Raw genomic sequence first — 16762 nt, forward strand, 5'->3', positions numbered from 1 at the left:
CAGTACACACCATGCATGGGGTCCTGTGGGGACACGACTTCTCCCTACCCCATCACGTGATCTGGAGGACCCATCTTCTCCAAGCAGCAAATTGTCACAGACCTGTCAGGGACTGTGTGAGTAGCACATGCTACCACTGAGCAGGCGTTTTTCAGCTGTCGCTTCATGAGTTGCTGCTGTAGGCCTTAAGTCACAAGCCAGGCTGCCACTTGTCCCGGTACAGTCATCTGCACTTGGACACAAATACTATTCCTGAGAATAGAGAAGTCTAGAGGTGTCACTGGTCTCCTCTGTTGTCACATGGGAGGACTCGGGGGTTGGAATGTAGGACCAATGGTGACTGTCGCTATTGCCAAATCACACCCAGCAATGAGAGCACCTACGGTTCCCTCCACAGGGGACTCCAGCCTAACAGGACACACAGATGTCAATACCATCACCGTCTATACCTGCAGGTACCACCGACGGCAACGGACCCCTCCTTCCCCTGGCAGGTCCCCCCTCCCAGGGACCATAGGTACCCCAGGCCCCAGCTGGCAGATGCGCCCATTCCCACCAAGGGTAGGAGCCCCTCCTCTCTCCAGGCCAGGGCCTTGGGGATGCGGAAGGAATTCAGCCTTACTGAGCTGGTGAAGCCCACTCGTAGAGCCCATGCTGTGTTCTTTGGCACAAAGATCATTTTTAAGCAAAAGCAAGAAGTGAAGATGAGACATAGAAATGACACTGGGAAGCATCTCAGGACCCTAAAGGGCCCTTAACCTCCACCTGCTCAACTTCTCTGAGAAAACCTACTACTAAGTAGTGAGCCTGTCACAAACCAACCTTCTAGAGAAGCCCTGCTCCACCCCTCCAGGCTTCTACCCTCCAACCCCCAGTGCAGAAGGTGAAGAGTGGCCACCACCAGAGGCATCTGCTGAAGGGTGAGAAGCCTGAGCCCAGTGCTCTGCCCCCGCCTCTGTGGCCACTCCTATCCCGGAAGATGGCACCTGAACTGGGCCAGGCCTGGCCTCATTTTCTTGCTCCTCCCCCAGTGATGGCAGTCAGGAAGCACCATGGACCCCAATCAGGTGGTGGCCGGACATTCCTCTCCTGCCCCAGCATAAATGTCTGCTCTTAGGACCTGCCTCTGAAAGGCTGTGGACTTTTCTCAGCTGCTCTGGGAGCTACTTTGAGGGCCACAGACTTTGAGACCACACCACCTATGTTTACCCTCTGGCCCTCAAGAGGCCCAGGCAGCCTGGGACTCAGCATAGAGAGGACCCTGGGGTCCAGCCCTCTGATGGCATTGTGAATGGCCTCCAGCAGATGGCAGCAAACCCGCTTCCTAGCTCCATGACCTTGAGGATGACATGCTCTACTTCCCAAAGGACTTCTGTGAGAGTCAAAGGAAGTGAGGCTCAGTGAGTGTTTGCCCTTAGGTCCTCAGGGAGAGAGGATCGAGGATGCCATGACCACCGTGGTGGCGATGATAATGACAACGATGGCACTCAGAGAGTGGAGGATGCAGCCAGCTTGGTACGGTTGGTTACGGGCACCGTCTTTTCCCCACTGGGGTCTGGAGGTGCTCAGATCACTCTACTGATGTGGGGCAGTCAGGGCGAAGGACAGTGGAGCTCCAAGTCAGCCGTGTGCAGCATGGCAGCAAGGCCTTCGCTGACTTGTCTCCCCGGATGGGGGTCCTCCATGTCAGCACACACTTGCTCACCTGTACACACGGCCGTGTTGCACTACTGTAGGTGGGACGGGGCCAGGTCAGAACTCAGGGTGGCTTTGCTGCAAACATCAAGGTCCAAGAGGGAAGGGCAGAGAATATCTATCCCAAAGTGCCCGGCACCAAGGCCTACTGGGGTTAGAGGAGAGCCTGGAGCCACGCAGTACGCAGAGCAGCCATTGCCCTTCCTGAGCCTGTGCCATGCTGAACACCTCCTGAATACTCTTCATGTTAATCCTCACATCAGCACTGTGCCACAGGGTCATCTCTGTTTCAAGTACGAGGCAAATGAGACTCAGAGACTGTAAGCCACACGCCCAGGGGAACACAGCCCTGATTTGAACCCAGGGCTGTTTGCCTCACAAAGACAGAGGTCTGGTCCACTGCATTTATGTCCAATTGCTGGTGTAAAAAAAGAAAAATGCTGCAAATTTAGTGGCTCGAAACAACCCAGTTTTCTTATCTTACAGTTCTGGAGCTCCAAAGTCTGACACAGGTCTTACTGGGCTAAAATCAACAGGTTGGTCAGCAGGGCTGCATTCCTTCTGGGCGAGGGGATGTCCGCACCCGCCCCCCCACTTTCCAGCTTCTAGAGGCTCACACATCCCTAGGCTGGGACACCCTTCCATCTTCAAAGGCCGTGGTGTGGACTGAGCCTGCTCTCCCACCACCACTTCCAAGAACCCTTGTGATACCACTAGGCCAGCCCACTCAACACATCTCCTAGGCTCAGCTGATTAGCAACCTTAACTCCACCGGCGACCTTGGTTCCCACTGCCATATGCAATAGCACAGTCACCAGTTCTGGGATTAGGACCTGGACATCCTGAGTTGGAGAATTTCTCTGCCACCCATACCTGCCTTGCTATTCAGATTTAAAAGCCTCTACAGCAGCACTTCTCAAGTGTCAGGGTAGGCAGAAATCTCTAGGAATCTTCTTGAAGTCTCTGGTTCAGTAGGTCTGAGGTGGGAGTTTCTAACAAGCTGAAGCCCACCTTTATCTCCTATGCCCAGCGGTTAGAATGACGCTGACATTTGCGCACTATACGCTTGATAATTGAAAGAAAGGGTAGGAAGGGAAGAAAGAAGGAAGGAGGACAGATATCTGGATATTGCCAGCCACCCCCACCCAAACCAGGACAAAGTCCAGAGCAATGAAAGTAAAGCCACTTTGGACCAATCAGCAAGGACAGTTGTGATGGGGCCAGTGGTGACTGCCCTGCTACTCCCAAGTCACACCCAACAAAGAGGGCGCCTATAGGGGTGGTCTTGGAGCTATGCCCTGAGGGCAGTGTGGGCAGCAGCAGGCTGAAGAGTGAAGGAAGGAGGAGGTCCCTCACCCCTTGGCACCCTGAACTATGGCCCGATTTATAGTCTATCCTCTTCCTGGCCTCTGCTCCTCTTCCCTAAATGTCCTTCATCCATCCTTTTCGTATTCTACTTTGCAGTCTTCAAGGCCAATCCTCCCCCTGCCCCCAAGTTCTCCCAAGCAGATTTCCAAGTGAACTTCAGGATGCCATTATCAGTAACTCTTCAATGCCTGTTCCATGCAGGTCCCCAGGCCCTGCCTGGGCCTCACTGTCTCGGAATCTCCTAGGGATGACGTCAAGAGGCTGAGTTTTTAACAGTTCCCCTGGGGTTTCTGAGGGCACCTCATCATTAAGGCCCAACTTCAACACCACCCCCTCCACACAGTACCGGCTGACACAATCAGGCGTTCCGGCCTCCCTCCACTTTGCAGGATGGACTCCCTCCTTCTCTGGGTCCCTTTCATCCTTTCCTGGCTGGCCAGTGGCTTCTGAAAGGCAACAGCAGGATTTTTTGTTGTTGTTGTTGTTTTTTGTTTTTTGAGACAGGGTCTCACTATGTAATTGAGACTGACCTGGAACTCACTATGTAGCTCAGGCTGGCCTCAAACTCACAGCGATCCTCCTGCCTCAGCCTCCCAAGTGCTGGGATTACAGGCATGTGGCATGTATCACTATGTAGCTCAGGCTGGCCTCAAACTCACAGCGATCCTCCTGCCTCAGCCTCCCAAGTGCTGGGATTACAGGCATGTGCCACCATGCCTGGTATGATGTCTTATTTTGTGGTGATGAAATCTGGGCCAGGGCTTTTCACGAAGAAAGAGACCAGTTAGGAAGCTTCAGATGACAGCTGGGGACGCAGGGTTAGTACCATGTGCGAGGCACGGTGCTTTCCACAGGGCTTTGAAGCACTCACTGCCACTCTGCAGACATTACCATCCCAGCTGTACTCTTCGAGGGAGACTCAAGGCCACGTGGCTGGCAGGTGGCAGCGCTGGCCTCGAGCGGAAGCTCTGTTCACCATGTTTTAGTAATCATCATATAACTCATGGAGTTAGGGATCTGGATGATGTGTGAGTGCCCATCTCCCCCTCTAGAGAGTGAACTGCATGAGGAAGGAGGGGCTGGGTCCATCTTGTCCTTTGCCTAGGACGATGGACACCCACCATGTCCAGTGCTGGAGTGAGTGACTCTATGTCCCATTTCTGCCTACAGCCTGCCTAGAAGGCAAGTGCTGCTGAAACCGAAGTTAGAAGCTGATGAACTGGGGGAGACAGACAGGATATGGAAGAGGTAGGCTTTGACCCGTGGGGTGTATGTGGCTGGCCCTGTGTGAAGCTGCATTACCACAGACACTCGTTGCCCGGAGACACTCCAGCCATGAGAGGCTGTGGGTTGAGACAACCCAGAGTGGCTGGGGATCCTTTCTGCTTCAGGCTGCAGCAGAGACCACAGGCCTTGGGGTCGCCATGGCAACCCTGGGCCTGCAGCCCCCACCTCCGCCTGCCTCCCCATCTGAAGTGCTTCACCCCATCAATTAATAACCTAATAATGTATGACAACAGTCATTGCAAACTCCCAGGCAGCAGCCCTCTTGAAAACAGACTTCTCCAGGGAATTGAAAAACCACAAAGATGCTCATTACACTTGACCCCAGGTCACCTGCTAAAATCTGTTTTCCTGAATCTAAATTGTTCTTTTTGGCTTCTCCTTCTTGTTTTAAAGACATAGGGCTGGTAGAGATGGGGACTGACGATTCGGAGGAAAATAGATGCCTCAGAAGCCACCCTCTAGGATGCCTGTTCCTTCAGCCCTGAATCGAGACCAGGGACACTGATTCTTTGATAAGGCCCTTGAAACCGACATCTGTGCCCCTGCTAGTCTTCTCCTGGGTGAAACCCTGCATCTCTGCAAAAGATAACTTAACTTGTGGCACTTGAGGTAAAACAACACACAAAAGGGAAGATTTTTAAGTTGCAGTGGATCCAAAATGGCTGTAAACTATTTGTTATTAGGTGGGGGTTTACATCTCCTCCTCTTGAGCCCAGGCAGGGCCTGTGATGACTTGGCCAGCGAAGCAACCCTGGATCAGCTGCTGAGTCCAGGCCTGAAGAAGTAGCAGCAACCACTTTCCGTCTCTGGGGAATAATTGTTCTTGAAACCTCAATGCCCCTTTGTCAAAAATCAGGTGAGTATAGGCGCGTGTGGTTGTTTCTGTGTCCCCTACCCTATTCCATTGGTCTGCATCTATTTTTGCGCAGCACCATGTTGTTTTTGTTACAGTGGCTTTGTGGTAGAATTAGAAGTTGGGTACTGTGATGCCCCCAGCTGCTTTGACTATTCTGGGTCTTTTGTTTATGTTTTTGGTACCGGAGATGGAACTCGGGACCTTGCTCTTGTGAGGCAGGAGCCGGAACCACTGAGCCAAATCCCCGGCCCTATTCTGTGTCTTTTGAATTCCATAGTAATTTTGTTATTTTTTTCCCAGTCCTGTGAAGAGTGTTTTTGGTATTTTGATAGGGACTGCATTAAATCTGTAGATTGCTTTGGGTTTTATGGCCATTTAAATAGTATGAATTTTGTCAATTCATGAACAAGGTAGGTCTTTCCATTTTCTAATGTCTTTTTCAATTTCTTTCTTCGGGGTTCTATAATTTTCACTTAGAGGTCTTTCACCTTGTTGGTTAGATTAAATCCTAGGCATTTTATTTTGTTTTGAAACAGTACTACCCCTTGGTATATTCCCAAAAGAAGACAGCATACTATAGTGATACCTGCATACCCACATTTATAGCAGTGCAATTCATAACAGCTAAGCTGTGGAAACTGTAGATGCCCATCAATAGATGAATGGATAAAGATGTGGTACATACACACAATGGAGTATTATTCAGCCATAAAGAATGAAATCATATCTTTTGCAGGTAAATGGATAGAACTGAAGACCATCACATTGGGTGAAATAAGCCAGTCTCAGAAAGTTAAATATCATATGTTTTCTCTTAGATAAGCAATATAAATAGCTTTTAGGGCTGGGGATTTATATCAGTGGTTCTCCCACCTCCCTTGCAAGCATTAGGTCCCAAGTTCATTCCCTGGTACCAGTAAACAAACAAACAAACAAACAAACAAACAATAATAATAAAATAGCTTTTAAAGACACATAAAGAGAGATGATAGGAAACTAGAAAGTAGACTTTTAGAGATGGGGAAAGGGATTAGGAAGAGGAAGAAGGAAAAAGGGAATGAAAATAACCCAAATATGTTGTGTATGTGTACCAGTGCAGCAGAATGAATCTCATAATAATAAAATAGCTTTTAAAGACACATAAGGAGAGATGATAGGAAACTAGAAAGTAGACTTTTAGAGATGGGGAAAGGGATTAAGAAGAGGAAGAAGGAAAAAAGGGAATGAAAATAACCCAAATATGTTGTGTATGTGTACCAGTGCAGCAGAATGAATCTCTCTATTCTGTATCACTGTGTGCTGATTTTAAAAAGCTCTAGTAAAAAATGGAAATAACAAAAACAGCTAAGACTTATTGATATTAAAAACAAAAACACAACAAAACCTAAGTGCCATACTGTGAGGAAGCACAAGAGAAACCAAGGCCCTGGCTGAGCTTCCAGGCAACAGCCAGATTCAGCCTCCCCCAGACACATAGAAAAGGGTCCTCCAGGCCAGGGGGCCTTGGCAGTGGACGCCTCAAGGCTCAGAGACGAGCTGTCCCCACCAAGCCCAGTTGGAATCACACACTGTGAGCACAACACATGCACATGCTCTTAAGCTGCTATCGTTTCCGGTGGTTTGTTACACAGCCGAGGCTAAGTGGAACACAACTATAAGTCTTCCCCCAAATCACTTTAGGGCTGTCACATGCTACGTGCATCTGTACAGTAATTTGATTTTAATTTTTGTAACAGTTCTATGAGGTGGACATTACTATCTCCATTCTCCCTGAGATACAAAGCTCAGAAGGGTAACGCATCTCATTGGAGGCTGGCCAGCAGGGAAGGTGAGTCAGGAATTCTGATGTTAAACTCACGCATTTTCCTCCTCCATCACTGTGACACCTGACTAAGCTAAAGTGGCTCCATGCTGGCCTGCTAATAGGCCAGAGACTGTGCTTCCCCCTCTCCTCATCAAACATCAAGGAAGAGCTGCTCAAACTACAAACAAAACCTCATATGCTAATTGCTAACTTGGTTAACAGCCCACCCAGGGACAAATAGTATGACAAAAGGTAACCATAAAACACTTCCCCTGTAAGATAAATAGTGTGTTTAAAAACTTACCCCCACGAAGTTGTGTAAATGCCCTGACCGGTGTTTGAACTTCTTTGTTTGAAAAACCCTATAAAACCTACGCACAGTCTTGTACCTGGGCTTCAGTCTCGAAGAGAGTGCAGTCTGCATGTGCATAATAAACTTCTTTCAGTTTTTATCTGTGTCCCGGCACTTGGTGTTTTCTTGCTGGCTTGGTATAGCAATCACCACCATCCTCACCCACACTGTTTGTTCCACTCTGCTTCCTGCTAGATGAGGTTTCTCTCCCTATAGTGTGTCTTTCCCCAGAAGGATAAAAACATGGATTCTCAGAGCAGACAGGGGCATGGCAAGGCTTTCCTGCTAAGAGCGTCTCCTGCAGGATTTCACAACACCCCAGAAAGTAAGTTCGACTGCTGCGTCCATTTCCCAGAAGGAGACGCCAAGGTGTAAACACAGGTGATTTAGGCTGGGGTGTAGCTCAGCGCCAGAGTTCGCTCTTAGCAGACTTGAGGTCCTAGGTTAACCCCTAGCAAAGGAAAGAAAAGAGAAGAAGAGAGGTGATTTGCCCAAGGCAGCAGCTCTAATGAAAAGAAAGGATGGGACTCTAAGGAACGTAGGAAGAGGGGTCTCCACAGAAAGTACTTAAATTCACACCGTGTTCCCCTGTGGAGCCCAGAATTCTCCCCTCCTCCTTCTCGGAAGTTTACCCTTGGGAGAGGAAGGGGACTGCAGGAGGCCTGAAGCAAAACACAACCCTGTCACCTTATGGTGTCAAACCATTCTTGCACGGCTCTTCTCACAACCCCTCTGTGAGGAGGCCATGGCTAGTATTGTCTCCATTTCAGTCACAGCCAGGCACCTGCCCAAGCCAAATCACAGCTCTGTTCTGCCCACTTCGGAGATTCCAGAGACCTTTCTTGACCAGCACCTGGCCACCGCTGTCCCTGCTCTTGCTTGGCTGGGAGTCATTAGGCCACTGTCTTCTCCGCAGGACCGTTTCATTCCCACAGAGGGGGCCTGGGATCAACTCCGAGGATGGGGTGCCCCCTCGGGTCTCAGCGCCCCTGGGAGTGACAAGCATCTTTTGCGGAAGAGGAGCCAGGCTGATCTGGGAGAAGGAAAGAAAAGTCCCACATGGACTCTTTGGGTCAATGGTGGCGCCAAGCTCTGGGAAATGAAGGGTTAGCAGTCAACTTTCTTTGCAGGGAACTAATTACCAGGTGGCTACGGAGCCAGCCGAGGGGGTGGCTGCTAAACCTAGCAGCGACCACAGGCGGGGACTCTCCACCCAGGACAGACACTGGTCGCGCCGGTGCTCCGGACAGACGCCCGGCTTCTTAGCCACTGCCCCGTCTGCTTGGTGCCGGCTCCAGCCCGGGGAGGCACCTGTGTGTCTGGCTGCCTGAGCCCTGGTGGGCCGGGGACCCACGAGAGGAAGGGCGTGGTCCGCAGGGACATACCTGCGTGGCAACAGTGTAGGACCCCGCCACTCTTTTAGCTCCCCACTTCCTGCCTGCAGCGGGCACAAGTGGCCTGCGGATGCCACCGGCTCCCTTCCTCCTCCAGAAGCCGGGGCGATTCCCTCAATTCCCATCCACCGCCGTCCAGCGCACTAAGACCTGCCAGTCCACACCCTGTGTTTCACACAGACCGCAGGCCACAGGCTAGGCACCTACCAGGGAGGCTGAGGTGGCTGAGGCTTTGCACTCACGCCTGTCCCAAAGGTACAGCCCCCTCGCCCTAGCATCTCGACCTGGGGACAGGCTCCAGAGAGCTGTGTGGGACTCAGAGTGGGCCCGGCTGCAAAAGGACATGGGTCCTTCTCTAGCCCCGTGCACACCCAGGGCCCCTGGCTGTTGGCACAGGTTCTTGGCAGAGGCCTGCGTGAGAAGAGCGGATATGGTGCAGAGGGGCCTTTCTGTGTTCACGCAGTGTCCACAGCTCAAGGCCCACCATGAGCCACTGGGTGAATGTGGTTGGTGTTGCTGCTCTGGGCCGCTCTGCACCTGCCCTGAGCTCAGTGTTAGGCCAGCAGGGTCTGGGGTTCTGCTCACCCTGCTTCCTGGGCCCACACAGCCTGTGTGTCTGCAGCAGGGGTGCAAGGGGCCACACAACGACCTGGTTTTGATGAGAATACAAGGCCTTAGTACCCTCTGCCCCACATGCTTATAAATAATGCTAAATAACAATAGTTACAGCTTCTACATACTGAGCAGTTATTGTATGTCTGGCACTGTTCTAAGCACGTAAATGCATTAACTGATTTGCTCCTCAGGCTTCCTGAGATAACACACTGCCTACTATTTTATATGCGGAGGGATGAGGCTGAGAGGTCAAATAACTTGCCAAGGTCACACAATTGTTAAATGCAGGTGCTGGGATTGAAATTCAGGCAGCCGGGTCCACACCCCTGGTCACCAGTTATCTTATCCCACACCAACCTTTCGTGATCCCTCTGCACTCTTTGCTTTTTACCAACTGCAAACCCTGGCTGCTGCAGCTCAATCCCTTCAGAAGATCGCCTGTCTCCGTCTCTTGAGCTCTTGTCTGTGTTCTAGGACACAGAAGTCACTTACAGTGAGGCTTCCTGGTTGTCACAGGCAATGTGAGCTAAGGCCCCGCTGTCCTCCCTTGGTGCCCCTCCCAGCATCCTTTCTGTTCGTGAGGTGAATGTCCGGAACGGGTCACTGCAGGAGTCTGCAGAAGCTTGTCTGCTTGGTCTCAGGTCAGATGGCTGGGGGAGATGGACATGCAGGCTGGGGAGGGAGGGACACAACCACCTCCCTTCTGCCAACCCTGCTGGGGGCTCAGAGCTGTGACTTGGCCTCTGGTGTGTCTGGGTGGGGATGGACCATGGGTAGGAGCACAGAAGGTACTCTGGCAAAGGAGGCACAACATCAAGGGGAAGAAAAGGGTTTTGCTTTTCCTGCTGCTGGGCACCAACCACTGGCAAAAGGCACTTTCAAGGGCTGGAACAGCCTCCTTGGCTGGTCCCCATTTTGAAATCCTTCCTTCTTACAAAATCTTCCCAAACAGCAGAAAATGCACATCTTCCTTTTAAAACACTGCCACACTGATTGTGGTTAAAAGCTTGGCTTTGAAACCCAAAAGTCAATGTGGGTTCCAGCTCTGTTACTTACTGGCAAGATGACTTAGACACAACTCTTAGCCTCTATGTGCCTATCTCCTAGCCTGTGAAACGGGCACTTTACTCAAAGAGGAAGTTAAAATGATTATATGAGTTAAATCAAGTAACTATTTTCCGAGTTCATTCTTTCAATGAGCAAGGCCAGCTCAACACCCAGCACATACTAGAGTTCAATAGGTATCAGCTGTTATTATTGTTGTTATCATATACTCTAAATACCCTCTCATTTTTTGAATGCATACTGTGTCCTTAGTGCTTAGGCATGGCTTCCTTTCATCCCAACACAAGTAGTTTTATTCTGTCCACTTCACAGATCGGGAAACTGAGCTTCCATAAACTGTCTGAGGCCACTAGATGTCCAAGGAAGTGAGCTGGGAGTTGGGGCCCTGATGCTGCTTCTTGCAGTAATTATATTCTGCCTCTTACCCCCAGAAAGAACAGCGGTGTTTTAAAGTCCATGGTCACTGGCCAGATTCAGGATTCTGACTCTCGGGAGTCCAGTGGAGGCCAAGTGGAAAGTTAATTTCAGAGTGAATAACATAGGGCCCCCACGCTGCACAATTCCTGTGCTGCTGTGCATGTAGTCTCCTATTGCTGGAGCCGGCTCAGCTTGGCAGGACTTAGGAGCCCTGTTTCCCTGCCTTTTTCTATCCCACAATGTCTGTTTACAGATGCCCAAACCTACATCTGTGCAGCACCTTATACTGCCTAAATGCTCTTGAGATAAGTTCTCTTTTGATTCATGCTTCATTTTTTGGAAATAGAACACCGTGGTTCTTATTCCAGTCATTTAAAGACGTGGAACTGGCAGGTGGGTTAAAGGTTTGTCATTTCTCATCCTAAGAAAATGCCAGGCTTGGAAAAGCAATGCACCTCATTGCCCTGCTTGCTCTGTCATCTTTCTGGCCTTATTTCACTGTGTTTCTTAGTGTCAGGATGTCCAATCCTTGGCAAGGGCAGTAGAATTTGTTGTTTTATAAATGAAATGTGGCATCAGCCTTATAAACAAGAAATAGTTTAGCTGATTTAGCTTCAACTAAACAGCTTCACTTAAGTTAAAATGAAGCATGCCCTGTCTTCCAGAACCCTCCTAAGCCTAGAGATTGGTAAATTATGACCCATGCTCTTAAAATGCTGATCAGAAATACTGCACTAATAACTGTCTTTCTTGCCCACAGAATTCCTGAGAGACATGGTCAGAAATTCACCACTCCAGAATGTGAGTGACGTTTGATCCTTTTCTTCTTTTCTATGCTCCTGTGGCTTCTTTGTTGCGCTGCTTTGGCTAAAGGCAGACTCTGCTGAGCCTAAAGACAACTTGTCCATTGCATTTTCTGGTGTCAGACACAGGGAAACACCCTTCAAATGTGCAGAAAACCGAAGCCTAAGGTCGGTGTGAAAGAAGTCCTTGGCCCAGGCCACCCCCTCCCCTGTGGAGGGCGGTGTCCCTGGCTCTTGCCCTCTGACTTGCTGAGTTCCACCAATGGGAAGGTTTCCCTGGAAGTGAGAAGACAGGAAGACAGCAGGGACACGAGAGGGTTTATCCCCTCTGCCACAGTGGCAGTCGCCCTGTGCTGCAGGCAGCAACTCCCTTTGGGGTCCCTTTCCTGCTTACTTCTCTCCCTTCTACCTTCAGGCCTAGGGACGCCACAGCTCCCAGGGCACTGCTCCATCTCTGTCACCCCCACCTTTGTGTGGGACCCCCTCAGGTCCCCACTTCCTGCTGGGACTGTGACTGATGCAGAAGCTTCACCGCCGACCCACTGCACACTCACACTGATGGAGGAGCAGCGAGGACTGAAGATGTGTACGGATTATCGACTTTAAAAAATTACTGTTTTCCCAGTTCATTCTTCCAATTAGCTTAGCCAGCCAGCCTCAGGAAATCTTCCTTTATTCTCTAAACAACAGAATGAAGCCCCAGGCTGCTTCCTCCTCCTGGGGCTGGGCTCCACTGCCAGCTCATCTCTGTCCCTTCTCAGCCCCAGGCTTCCTCTTGTTGACCGTCTCTGCCCTGTGTTTCCTGTCACCGTAAGCATCCTTGGGGCTCACGCAGGTGGACACCTGGCCTTCTGAGAAGTCCTCACCCTTGCTGAGTCAAGTCCACCCCAGCACAGGGCCAGGGAGCAGGAGGCTGGTCGTTCTAGAATGGTCATTTCTGGAATCAACCACACTCCAGCAGGCTCAGGCCTGAATCAAATAACCTGAGGGACACCGCAAAGTTGCTTCTTTTCCTATATAATCCAAGGGCTATCAGACTAGCTGTGAGTAATGAGGACATCTGGAGGCAGGAAACACTGCTCTCTGTCCAAGGCCAGAGCACACACATCTGAAGGGCTGGGAGCCTCCGTCTCCCGGAGGGAGGCTTTAGGCTAGTCAGGGTGTTAGTTTGGGACAGTGGAGTGCACGGAAATTTCACAGCTGAACACCCAGGTTTAAACCTCAAAGTTGCTTTCTTTCTGTCTGTCAAAGCTATCCAGTTTCCTCTCAGGTTCACTTCCTTCTTTAATTTGGGGTTGATACGAAGATCAACATAAGAGAAAAATCAAAAGGTGCACTCGGGAAATCTGGTTGATTTAGAACTCAGGAGCTCAGCGTAGCAGATGTGGAGACAGGAGGGAGGTTAGGTTGGGAGGGAACAGAGGGACTTTGCTGACCAAAGCAGCGTGGGGCTGGTCAAGCAGCGTTGGCCAGCCTCTGCCTTTGTTCTCTCCCTCTGTCTCTCTCTTCACTCTCTCTCTCTCCTCTTTCTTTTTGGTCCCGGGGATCGAACTTGGGACCTTGCACTTGCAAGGCAGGTGGTGGGCTTTGTTCTCTGACTACAGAGAATGGATCACATCTTGGCTCTTCCACATATTGACTGTTGTGACCTTGGGCAAGGTACAAGACCTTTCTGTGCCTGGTTCCTTATGTGCAAAATGGGGGTACTAATTGAGTTAATAAATCTAAAACTCTTAGAACTGTGCCTACCCCTAGCAAATGCTCCATTAAGGTCAGGCCTTTCTTCCTTCATCCAGCACCTATGGAAGGCTTAAGTCTTGTGCTTGTCAAGTGTGAAGTCTCCTTTATGACAATGATCCGGGTGCGGGGCAACTGATTGTCCTTGATTTGCTGTATAATATTTATAATATTTGCCTCCTCTGGGGGCTCATATGATTTAGCATATGGAGGCTAGGGGAAGCTTTGGGAGGGATTTGAGGGATATCTGGCCGACAGGAACTTTTCCAGATCCACCAGAAGCCCCCCTCTAGGCTGCTGGGATAATAGCTCCAGTGTTTGTAGGGGGTGGATGCCAGGAGGGTGGGAAAGAGGAAAAAACTCGCGAAGGATTTGTATCCTAGACAAAGGCATGCATAATCTAGAAAATCTTAGGATTCTCCCTCTGAATTGTGTTTCAGACCGTGCTTGGCCTGTGCTGGAGCTGGCGGCTGAGACCTTGGGGGGAATAATGGTGCCAGAGAGGCAGTGTACCCTAAAGGTAAGAAGGACAACCTGGAGCCAGGAAGCCTGGGTTCAAACCCCAGCCTGCCTCATGTAAGAGGGAGTCACGAACTGTCATGGAACCGTTTCTGACCCAGGTAAGGGGCCAGTGAATGTCAGCTGCTGTTAATATCCCTGCAGCCAGAGGGCTACCGAGGACAGCTGTCCCAGGCAGGAGAGTGGCTCCCAAAGATGTGTGTGTCCTGATCCCTGGAACCTGTGAATATGTCACCTTACATGGCAAATGGGTTTTTCGAGTGTGGCGAATGAGGGATCTGGAGGCGTGGAAGTTATCCTGGATTACCTGAGTAGACCCAGTGCAATTACAAAAGAGGGAGGTTTCAGAGTGATGCAGCAGGGAGTGACCAGCCACGGCCAGTTTCAGGAAATACAGGCAGTTTCCAGTCCCTGAAATGGAATCTCTCCTGGAGCCTTTCTTTACAAAAGACCACAGCCCTGTGTACATTTCAGTCCCATGGGCCCATTTCTGACCTCCAAAATTCTGAAATTAAAAATCTGCATTTGTGGTTGTTTGTAACAAAAGCAACAGGAAACAAGCCCAGCTGCTGAACCCTAGAAGGGTAGCATCCTTGAAGGCTAAATCAAGTCACCAAGGAGAATCACCCCACAGCAACTACTGAGCACCTGTAGTTTACCTGTTGGTCCTTGCCCAATGGAGATGTGGGGACTCCAGACCATGGGAGTGAATGTGTCCTCAGTGTGAGCATTGCCAGGGATGGAAGATTCAGGGGCTGGAGAGCTAGAGGTGAGCCATTTGGCTTGAAAAAGCCTCCTGGAGAAGCTGGGCCCTCCAGGTCCTGAAGGATTTACTGCATGGAGTTTGGATAAAGGAAGGGAGAAGGGCAGAGGGGAGGAGGAAATGTTTACTGGAAAGGGGGCACCCAGATCAAAGTCAAGCAGGTTCACTGAGTTATTCATTCCTCATTTACTCTTCTGTTCCTTAACAGCCGTGCTCTGGGCCCTGTGGGGGCACCTTGATAGTGAGGGGAGCAAGACAGATCGGGGGTTGTTCTTATGAAACGCACTCTGGGATGGAAGGTACCAACCATTACAGTAAGGCAGGATGGTGTCAGTGGGAAAGGCACAGCTTGATATGGGTGTGCAGCAGGGTGGGCTTCCTGGAAGGATACCCCTTCAGGTTCTCCCCAGGGGATGGACTGGAGTTTGTTTTCTATTACTCCAGGCTCTGTGACTGCTCAGCTCAGTGACTGCTTTTGTCATCCTGGTCAGTTCTTTCTTAATTCATTGTATTACACTAAGGAACGAGTCTCCGTTGGGTGCTTGTGCTGGAATTTTTGCTCAGTTCCCTTTTACAACCTTGAGAGCCAGCCTCAGGCATGCTCTGCAGGCAGCAAGGTGCTGGACTAACAGCCTCGCCTGGCTTTCCTTCTTGTCATCAATTGCCTTTCTTGAGTGACAGGGGTTCTGACTTTCCCATTTCTTGGGGTGGATAGGACTTCCTTTTAAAAATAACCTGAGTATGGGCCAGGGATTTAGCTCAGTGGTTCCGTGCCTGAAGGTCCTGAGTTTGATCCTTAGTACCAAAACTTAAAATAACCTGAGTGGAACAGAGGCAAGAGTGGGCTTTTCCCCTTGTTCTGGAACCCACCACTTGGGTCCAGTTGACAGGAAAAAGGCACAAAATCCTCCTCAGTGGTGGGGATTGACTCCTTCCCACAACAACCATTCCCATGCCCAGTCCCCACCCCACACACATTCAAAACTCTCATTGGGCTGGGGTGAGGGAGAGTGGCTGAGAACAGGATATTTGGGGTTGGTGCCCAAGGGGCCCGGGGAAGAGAGGAACTCTCTCCAGGTGCTCTCGAGGAGATCTAAACATAGTGATGGTCAGTAGTGAGCTGCAAGTTTCTATTCTCTGAACTCAGGTTCTGTAAGAATCTGGTTTCCAAAGTACAATATTCAAAGAAAAGTGCTGTGCACATCATAGAAATGGAACTTGAGTGGCTGAGGTTTTTGAAATTGATTTAGAAGGAAAACCATGTTCAGATAGTAGTGACAATAGTTTGATAGCCACTTAGACTGGCAGGGAAGGGCCAGCCGTCATGGGTGGGAGTAGCAAAGCATCAATCTGGAGGGTCTGGAGGGTCTGGAGGTGGGTGATCTGGGTGGCCTCTCTGGAAGGTGATTCTAACCTGAAATCTGCCAGGAGATGAGGAGGTGTCCAGGGGACGTCCCAGCATGGAGTGCAGTGTTCACAGCTGCCTTGGTGCTGCTGGTGGGGCTTAGGGATGGTTCCTTGGCCCAGGGCTCTGAGGGGGCCCAGTGCCCCTTAGATTGATCCTGAGAGCAAACAAGCCCATCCATGCCTCCAACCTCACTGGATGTCAGTGAGGGCTCCTCGGCCTCCTCCCCCAGGGGCCTGGACAGCATTGGACCTCTGAGACTACCACCACCACCATACACACACACACGCACAGACACACACACGCTCACGCACACACGCTTCCCTGAAACACAACAGTGGTAACACAACACGTCTCTGGAGGGCTGGTCCGATCCATTTGGATCCTTGCATACAGGGACCTGCTTCCCAGCCACCCTCTTCCTCCAACTTCCCCAACGGCCTTTATTCTCCAGATTACATTTTGAATTTTCCGCCTCAGGACAGCCCGCCGGGCGGCCTTGCTGAAGGTCAGGCGTCCCCACCTCTCCCACGCTCCTCACCCGGCTGCGCACTCACCTGCTCTGGGGTGTGGGACCCCACCGCTCTCCTTGGCCGAAGGGGCGTGGTGCCAGGGCCGGCGCCCCGCTGGGCTCGTTGTTGTCGTTTCGGCCCTACCGAGCTGCAGGAAGCGGAGGCGCGAT

General features: G+C 50.7%; 1 protein-coding gene across 3 annotated transcripts in view; it reads right to left on the reverse strand.

The window, feature by feature from the left end:
* Gpr68 (G protein-coupled receptor 68) overlaps positions 1-16742 on the reverse strand; it is a 28272-nt gene extending 11530 nt beyond the window's left edge. The window contains exons 1-2 of one of the 3 annotated variants that reach the window (XM_010616304.2): positions 16638-16742; positions 3410-3509 (exon numbers count right to left, since the gene is read on the reverse strand). The gene's annotated coding sequence lies outside the window, so the exon portion shown is untranslated. Of the gene's footprint in view, positions 1-3409; positions 3510-7340; positions 7814-16637 lie in introns of those variants that run through there. The other 2 variants (XR_004518357.1, XM_010616303.2) reach the window with 2 other exon arrangements.
* Between the last annotated feature and the right edge of the window lie 20 nt (positions 16743-16762).

Source organism: Fukomys damarensis, unplaced genomic scaffold, assembly GCF_012274545.1.
Source record: "Fukomys damarensis isolate Sample0158 unplaced genomic scaffold, DMR_v1.0_HiC HiC_scaffold_21, whole genome shotgun sequence".
Classification (NCBI taxonomy): Eukaryota; Metazoa; Chordata; class Mammalia; order Rodentia; family Bathyergidae; genus Fukomys; species Fukomys damarensis.